The sequence below is a fragment of the Phalacrocorax carbo genome, chromosome 3, assembly GCF_963921805.1.
Source record: "Phalacrocorax carbo chromosome 3, bPhaCar2.1, whole genome shotgun sequence".
NCBI classification, from domain to species: Eukaryota; Metazoa; Chordata; class Aves; order Suliformes; family Phalacrocoracidae; genus Phalacrocorax; species Phalacrocorax carbo.
In genome coordinates, this window is record NC_087515.1 from 64241357 (window position 1) to 64250721 (window position 9365).

The 9365-nt window shown below is 42.4% G+C and overlaps 1 long non-coding RNA gene across 1 annotated transcript; it reads left to right on the forward strand.

Annotated features, from left to right (window-relative positions):
* Positions 1–5768, forward strand: LOC135312863 (uncharacterized). Its single transcript, XR_010372482.1, has 3 exons — positions 1–571; positions 1049–1225; positions 3483–5768. It is a non-coding gene; the product is annotated as an uncharacterized LOC135312863 (long non-coding RNA).
* Positions 5769–9365: the final 3597 nt, after the last annotated feature.

The window sequence follows — 9365 nt, forward strand, 5'->3', positions numbered from 1 at the left end:
GGAGATGTGATGAAGAATTCTTCATATTGCTTTTGTGGTGTTTACTTTTGAAAAACTGGATTGAGTTTGGGAACATCCAGTGGGGAAGCATTCGTCGTCCCTGGGATCTGTCTCCTGTGTTGAGGGGAGTGACAGGCAGGGGATCCATCTCCTGCTACTGCTAACTATGTGTAAACGCCTGGGTTTGGGGATTTATAATGAGGTCTCAGGAGATGGAGGTCTGCTATTACTAATTGCTATCACTCATTGGAACAGGAAGGTTGTTTTAGACGTGTGGTAGGGAAACTGCAAAGCACTGCAGAGCTGTATGTGAAATTAAGGAAAGTGGTGTTGTGTGCAGTTCCTTGTGCTTAAGTGAGTTTGAGCGCTAGCGACCCAAGGTGAAGGCCCTGACTCCGGCAAAGCATGGGTGTGATGTTCAGCTTGTGCTGAATCCTGTTCCTGTCACCCCAGACCTTATTTCCTCATACAGGAACCAGGGCAGCTGCAGCCATAGCACAGGCACGGGGTTTCTCCAGCCTCCTGAGCACAGCCAGTGCAGCAGGCTTACCTGTCCCTTCCCAGTCACAAGGTAAAGCCTTGCATGGTGATAACGGTCAGTTATTCCATATTCCATGTCTGAAGTCATCGCCGATGTTTGTAATAATTGTGTATGCCCTCCACTGTAAGTCACAGTTCAGTACTTGCTGTTCTCCCACCATCTTCGCTCTTACAAACAGATGGGCCTCATGTCAAGTCATGTCTCAGTTGCATTTAGCTAACAAAAGCAACAATCAAAATCACCACTGCGTCCACAAAGAATAACGAGGATTAGAGCCTTGTCCAGTGTGCCGGGAGGCTCATTTGCATTCCCTGATCTGGCTACTCCCTATTTTCCCATTTCATGAAAGGACCCCCCCAACGTCTTTCTGTCCCTAAGACAAGGGAGCTAAAAAGCTTTCGTTGATGGGCGGGAGGGGAAGATCATGTTCATCACGTCTCCTTTATACGTAATTCTTACATATCATACACTTCTGCCACAATTATCATTTAATTTATGCCTCTCCAGAAAAATACACCAGTCGTCTCCGTGGTCTCCCTGTTTATCATCTCCGGCTGCGGGAGCCGGTACTGGCCAGGTGCAAGGACAATGGCTGGCTATTCATTTCTCTGCACCAGCTGTTCTCCTCAGCATGCACCGAGTCTGGGTCCTGCTGATGACAACCCTGTTACGGCTGCTGCTGCTGTGAGTTTAATTTTATTTTAAGAGCTAATCCAGACTGATCGTTCTGAAAGCGTGTGTAAGTATAGCAAAGGTTAAGTATATTTTATAGAAAGGCATATATATTATAGAATAGCTTATAGGTCTGTGTGAGCTTTTGGGTATTTTTTTTTCCTCAGATTCATGGGAGATGTGGACAAGTGTGATTAGATAACACCAGGTATTGAATCACTATCCTGCTATTGGCACCCACTGAATTCTGTGTTCCAGTATATGGGTCAAATGATGACTTAAGCCACCAGCAACAGCTGTCACGAGTCCAATACCTGATAAAAGTGGGTGGATGACAAAGAAAAGCCTGTAGGACATATCAGCCCTACAAAGACCCCAGAGCCAGCAGAGCCTGTTTCCTTGGACCTGCTTGTGACCACCAGAACCGGTCTGCCCCAGCAGCTTAGGGGTCCTAGGAAAATGCTACTTCTGGCTTTTTGTTACATGGACCCCCAAACAAGAAGAGAAGTAGGTGCTGGTGTTGAGGAGTCCCTAATGAATTGATGGCACAGGAAAGAAAATAAAATTTGTGTACTAAATATCACAGGGCCTCTGAAGCCCAGACGGAGGGTCCAAGTCCCAGTCATTCGCTTTCAGGAGCATGAAATCCATAGGTTCCCATTTAAAAAGCAAATACAACTATCTGGGTTTTCAGGGAGTTTCTGGTTCTGGTTTCAAGTTCTGCTGTTCACCAACACATTATCAATTAAACAATTTAAAAATTGCTTTGAACAACATGTTTTGCAACAAAGGGGGAGATCTAATTTGCAGCTGTATGAACACAATGAAAAAAATGAGAAATTAGACTCAGAAAATCTTTTCTTAACCTCAGTGATGTAATTCACAGATCTCTTCCAACTAATTGTTTCTAAATTAATTTTTCAACTAATTGTTTTACTTCCAAAGCTTTTTCATTACTATTAAATGGAAACAAAACTGACGGTCTTACAGCTATGGCAGTTACATTTAACTTATATCAATGGAGATTGTCCTTCCTCTCTTCTCCCAGCTCAGTCAGTCTATTATATTATCAGACAAAATTCCCCACTGAAGAATGTACTTCTGCCTCTAAGATTTCTGCTCGCTTCCCTGCAGCTGAAAGAAGGAATTTGCCAGTACTTTGACCTTTCTCTCTCTACTAATCTAACTTGTGTCAGTAAATGCCAAAGGTAGCTTAGTTATTTCATATTTTTCCAGTTTTATCTGTTGATGAGTCTGTCATTCTTTGTGTAGACCCAAGTGCCTGCAGAATAGCACATTCTGTTCTTCTACAGGTCAACAAAAACGAGACAGATGGGATGCTGTAAATACAGTAATAAAACCCTCAAATAAATGAAACTTTGAGAGGTCACTCAAAAATACCTTAAATTCCAATAGACCCTGGATTAGTGACTCAAAATTGTGTATATAGCCAGTTAAGCCTATAATTCATGTTGAGATACAGAGATGTGGACTGCTGGCTGTTTTTTGTGAATATTGACTTTCCTTCCAGGAGATCTGCATTTTCTTCCCAGCTGTTCCACATGTTTGTGGTGTGATGTTGAGAAAATCATTCCCTCTCTTTAGTTTAAAATTTCCCATTCATTAGAATAAGGACCGTGATATGGCTGTCCTATGCAAAATGCCTTGAAATCCGTGCATCAAGTCAAGCCTTACACTGAAAAATCAGCAGTATGGATTTACAGAGCATCTTCTAAGAGCCTCAGAATGCTATCCTGAATTTATACAAAAATGCATGCATTAATTCAGGAGAGTTCTAGTTAGGTAAAGCTGTCTGAAAAGACCATATTCCCAGTTCATGGACAATTATTTTTTTTTAATTCTGTTTTGGCCCAAATCATACCAAACTGAGAAATTATTAATATTTCCTGCAAGTGGGAAGTTCCAAAGGAAAACAATAAAATAATCAGAAATACCAGGGAAGGATGGCTTCCAAAAGACATTACATTCTCGAGTGAATCCTACATTATAGACAATGGGTCCCTTGGGTGGGGGGTAAGGAGGAAAAGAAAATTAGTCTTGCAGGATGTCTGAAAAGAACCAGGCACTGCTTGTATATTTAAATTACTGTTCCTCTTCTTTTTGTGTTTTAATCCTAACGGTAGCCAAAATTCAAGGTTCTATAGTAATATTCTGTTAGGAAAAGAAATTAATGATAAAAAAGGCGGGTGTCTTTGACACAGCTCCACTTGTTTACAAAAATGTACAAGATCTTTTTTCCTTGAGCAAGGCAGAAACCAGCAAGCTGGAGACAGCTTCTCAGAAGGGGGTCCGGCACGGCCAGCTGCCAGCACTCGGCTCAGCAAGATCCCAGGAGATTTTCCCAGCACCATCTTCCCCTTGCTTATTCATGATGTAACTTATGCTTGGCTTTACCTCCTCCCTCTTGGGTACACAGGTCCTCCTCAGCTGCTCTCATGGAGGCACGTCCAGGCAGTGAGTGTTACACCTTGAGGTCTCTCTCAAAGCCCCTGCTGCTGGGCACAGCATCGAATTAACAGAGTCTGCCTTGGATTATTCCACACAAAAGTTGAAATAAAGGTCTCAAAAAGCTCAAAAAGGAGAAGATAAGAGAACCCCCAATGTACTTTCATTACCATAGCAAAATACCATTACTGTGAGGGCGTTCGTTACTCTGGGCCTGGCTGCTCCTTTGAATGTCTGAGATCAGTGATTTTCAGGAGCAGACTCCTTTAGGTAACAATTCAGTACACTTCCAGCACAAGAAATAGTCAGGATGACATGGGCAGGATGGGGATGGGTAATGGTGACAAATAACTTAACACAAAGGTGGTACACAGAAGCAAACAGCATTTCCACTTGGCGTAGCCATCACTGCCAGACTGAACCTCCTCACCATTCCTGTGACAGGCTGAAAGGTCTCTTTTGCTGTAAGAAGTAGAAATCATTTTTTCAGCTCACAAAGGACAAGCGGATCGTGTATCACCAGGAAACATGCGTGAACTCAGTATAAATTATAATAATGAAATTGTAATATATATGCAATTTCCAGCAAAAAAACCCAAACCTGCTACCAGTCAGGAAGGAGGAACTAGAAAAAAAAAATTGAGAGCCATTTTTCACTATCTATTTTGTCATCATTCCTTGATTTCTCCAAGTGAGGCTGCGGTCTCTGGCGTAGATCATTAGGTTCCTTCCCTCTTTTCTGTAGTATAGACCTCTGCACTACAGAAAAGAGAAGCTGGCATTGGAACCTGTAGGGATGCCATGAGCTCTAGCAATTCTAGAAAATCCATAGAGATTTTACGGAGGATAGCCCCAGGCACGTGATCAAAAGACCAGAGAGAGTGAAGGTGATGTTCAGTCTTTGGAAAAACTGAGAATAGCTGAAGTTGCTTGGAAGAGGTGAGCTTTTTCCTAAGTTCCCTCATCTCTAATGAGCAAGAGTACTTCTGCCAGGTATTGAGTTTAGATTTAGATTGCAGTGTTGTTCACTACTCTGTTGCAAGAGTCAAATAGATTTAACATCCAGACCTGTAAATCCTCTGCAGTGAAACAGGGAAAAAAATGAAGTTACAGAATGAATACCCGTTAATGGGAGTGTATGCATGAATGGCCTGTAGGGTTTTCTCATTAACTGCTGTGTAGATTTATATTGTTGTCATCGTAATCTTTTTGTATTATGTTTCATTATATTCAAAGAATATTGTTACAATTAGATTGAAATTTGTCTTCATGGGAGGCATTGCCCTCACTGAAGGACAAGCATGATATTCCTGGGCAACCTGTAATGCGATTTGCCACCTACAGCTGCCAGCTCACATCCACTGGACCTTCAACTTGATGCACAGGGCCAGCCCAGAATCTGGGGAACATTTAACAAGGTGATTTCAAAACACCTACATCTGCACTAAGCCTTCAGCTGAAAGACAAACAACCACCTTTGTTCCGGACTGAGGAAGGGAAAACCCAGCCCGCTCCCTTCCTGGTTCAGGAAGGGTCGAAAGCAGCTCCTTCTGCTGGGGTTCGTGCTCATGCTGCTGAGAGCAGCTTGAAGATGGCCCGCCTGGGGGGATGTGTGCACACATTGCAACTAGTAACACTCCATATATCAGACTGCAAAAACATGGACCGATTAATCATCATTTCACCTTGCCAAGTAAGTGACTACTACTACCCTCATCTCACATTCAGGAAAAACAAGTCATCAAGATATCACAGAAAGAGCTGGGGCCAGTGCCAGGACTGGGAAACAGGTATCCAAACTCTCCAGTTTGCTTTCACCCCACTTCTCTCAGGCAATAAAACTTATTTGCCATGGAGTCAGACTCAAGCTGGCCTCTCTGGACCAGGGGAAGGCAGCAGCCAACCCGTCCTGATGTCCCATGGATCATTATGGGCAGCAGGGCCCTGGTCTTTGCCAGGATCACATTGCATTTCCTAATTTTTGGCTTCTCGTAACTTGTCCTTTGTTTGTTGAGGTGAATTGGAGTCTCAAGGAGCCCCATGCTCTTTCTAGGTTCTAGGGGCTTCTGGTTGCTTCTATGGTAGCAAAATAGCAGGCACAAAAAATAAAAGCGAGCTTTGAAAAATAAGCTTTGAAGACCAGCTAATGTTTCATTTCCATTTAATTTTCAACATTTTGTACATGTGCATACAAACACAGGTGCAGATTAAATGCTTCTCATTAAAAAATAAAGCCAATAGCCTGAACTTTCCTTAAACTCAGAGGCATCACAGTAGATGCATCACAGGTCCCATAGCTGGCTGTCCTTTTCAAAGGCAGGCCAATAGAAACTTCTTGCTCCTGTTGTTATAACTCAGTTTGTCCTACAGACTCACAGCTTGTAGGCCCATGAGACTGCCTGTCTTGAAATAAGCATGCAGGTATTGTTCAACTTGCAGCCCTTTCCTCTCACAACAAAACAAAGAAAGAAAATATCATAAATAAATAATTTTATACCACACCACACACACCCCAACATCAAACTTAGCAGAAAAAACAAGATGCTTGGCCAAACCTAGTTCTCTGGGGGAGCTGGCAGTTGATTTACCCAACTAACACGTCAGTATTTCTCCATGCTACAAAAGAACTATGTGGTTCAGCTTGTTCACTCTCAGGGTTGGTGCTGAAACCCCCGTGCCACATACTTGGGAAGGGATCCTTTTATCAAAAATCAAAAAAGCTTTGCTCTTTGCATCACAAGTATTGTACATAGCTGACATTGCCCTTCCATCATACTCTTGAATGCGATTGACTTTACTGATGCAGCAGCGATGTGCTGACAGCAGAATTTAGCCCCAGTTTGATGGGATAAGGCAAACACACAGATTTGGGCACTTACATTTGGGAGTGCTAATATCAAGGTGTAGGTCTCTGTGGACATTACTAGCTCAGTGGCAAAACTCTGCTGATCCAGATTCAGGAGACTAGTTTCAAGGAGGATATTGTGTTAGGACACTGGGAGAAAAGGAAAGAAGGGTTGAGAGGCTGAAGCCACTGGCCCAGCAGCAGCAATTAGAGCTCACTGTAGTTCTGAGGTTACGTATACCAGTGGGGACTCCAGCTGTATGGGAAAACAAAAGTGCAGTAGGGCACCAGGAGTATGAGGAAGAGAAAAGGATTTGCACCTACCTGGAGGAGTTCCTCTCCAGACTGACCCAGCCTGAGTGAAGTTGGTGTTTATATGGACAAGGATAGAGGGGACAGATTTTGTGCTTGCAGCTGGTTAGGGAAGGCAATAAGCTCTGCCCTTCTCTTTCTGGAAGGTAAAAGGACACCCTGTTCTACATTTTAAAATTAAAAAAAAAAAAGGAAAACAGGAGAATTCCCACACTGGAAATTCTTACAACACCTGTGCAAATACCTTTGTATCCATTGGCAACAAATCTGGAAGGTCCATCTGCTTCCAGCTAACACACCAACACCCACTGATCCAACCTCACATGGTCTTACTCTATGCCCCCTCATTTTACCAGATCACAGAAAGGGAGGAGGAGGGAGAAATCCAGCAGATTTACTCTAATCCCTGAATGCAGCTTTGGATCTACTTTGTATGGTCTCTGACCCACCCCATTGTCTGTATAAAGAATAACCCATGCTGAACAGGCAATCCTGTACTGCCCGTGGAGAAGAAAAAGTAGAGAAGAAAGGGTACTGAGAAACAGAGACAGTATATAGTTTAGGTAAGCATCATATAATAGTGGTAGAGTTTGCATTTTATGCCAAAAAAAATCCCACCAGTTTTCTTGGCTATCTCACTAGAACTTGCTGAAGTTAAGAGGCAGAGGGTAATTTTACAGACTGTGACACATTTAGCCGAACGATAGAGCAAGAAGCTTGGGAAATACCTATCACATTTGAATGTACCAAATACTACATCTTGTGGTTTATATCAGGCTGCCTTTCTGCATGCTTAGGATTTAAATGTAAAGCTTTGCCAAACATAAGGAGGTTTTAAGGGTGTTAATCACATAGCCCTTTTTACAGTGTGTGAAGTGATTTGAAATCATTGGGGAGCATTAATACCTTGCGGGGAGAGTTCCAGGTTCGAAGGCTGCAGTTTGCAGCACTGCTAAGGCATATAAATCACTTCAGCTACGGTGGAATGTGATGATTTGAAACCACCAGGTTTGGAAATGGAAAAAAGATGTGCTCTTGAAAGATTCAAACCACTTTGAATATGCTGAGCCCAATCCTACAGCTCTGATTGAGACATATTCAACAAACATCAAAGTACACGCTGCAAGATCAAATACTTTCTGCTGGAAAACTTCCAGTAAAACTTACCCTTTCTAGCTCTGCATATATTTAGAAACACTGGGCCTAATTGAACAGCAGTTTGCACTTGGTGTAATCACCTGCTGTTGTGCAAACTGAGCATAAAACACCCTTTCTGATCTAGTAATAATTGTACATCATTTTGCCATCTTTGTGAGGTGCAAAGCCACAGTGAATGAATGCTTTGTTCTGCAAAGAGAAAGAGGTTGGAGAGCCAATGTTCTTGCTTCCCAAGCTCACCAGGCTATAATAAGCAGAAAAAGATGGCAAGATGAAGGTCACCCACAAAATTGTGGAAGTTACGTAAAATGGAAGTAGAAAAAAAATGGAAGCGCAGCAGCTTCATTCCTATGAGCAACATCATCTGGAGAGTAGGAAAACATTATCATCTTTACAATCTTGTCCTCTAACCTTGCTCACAGGCAGTCTTGAGGACTGGAGGGAAAACACAGCTTGCATCCAGTTTATGTATTATTTATGCTGGATCTGCACTGTTTGAGACCTAGTACTGTGCTAATGGGAAATTTTAAGAAAAGAAAGCTCTAAAAAGGATTTAGGAACAAACAGCTGTCGATTGTTGATGCTCAGTAAGATGTAATTAGCGACACTGGATCAGACGGGATGTGTTTAAACATTACACTTGCTTCCAAAAGCCATTACATATCCACAGAGAAAAGAATAAAACACATTTCTAAGTCTACCAAATTTCTAAACATACCAAAATCGAAATAATTCTTCTCTGAAGAAGTTTACCTGCCTTTTGTCATGACTTAGTTTAGCAGTAAGGATGGTACAGGAGCAAACTGGACTTGTATGTGCAGGTTGTGAGGAGCTGCATATTTAGCTTTATTAATATTTGCTATTGCAAAAGATATCTGATGTTTTTTGGAGGAGTTCAGTTGCTACCTCTGCCTCGTAGCAAGCCTTTGCAAGTCGGGAGGGGAGTGGTGACAAGTGCTCTGCCAGCCTTTCATGGAGCTCCATTCAAGTTTGGACGACAAACAGTGTTTTTCAGGTTGCTGTAGTCCTCCTGCCATCTGCATTTGCACTGCCAAGATCCTGCCAAAATAATTGAGCACAAGCCCTTCCAAAGGGAAGGATGGAGTGTGCTACCAGGAACAACTCATACGTGGATCCAGAGTGAGCCCCTGCTTGTCCATCTTCCTCACAGAGGGCTTGTATGTATACATGCTTATCAATATGGGGATAATGCTTATCAGCATGTATATATGCTTGTACATACAGCACTTACATAATATACTCCAGACTGAGATTAAACACTCTAGAATTATAAATGACACTTTCCATGCAGCCTTAATTTGGTTCCTTATGTATGTGCAATGGAAGATAACCTTTAATTAAATGTTCTTG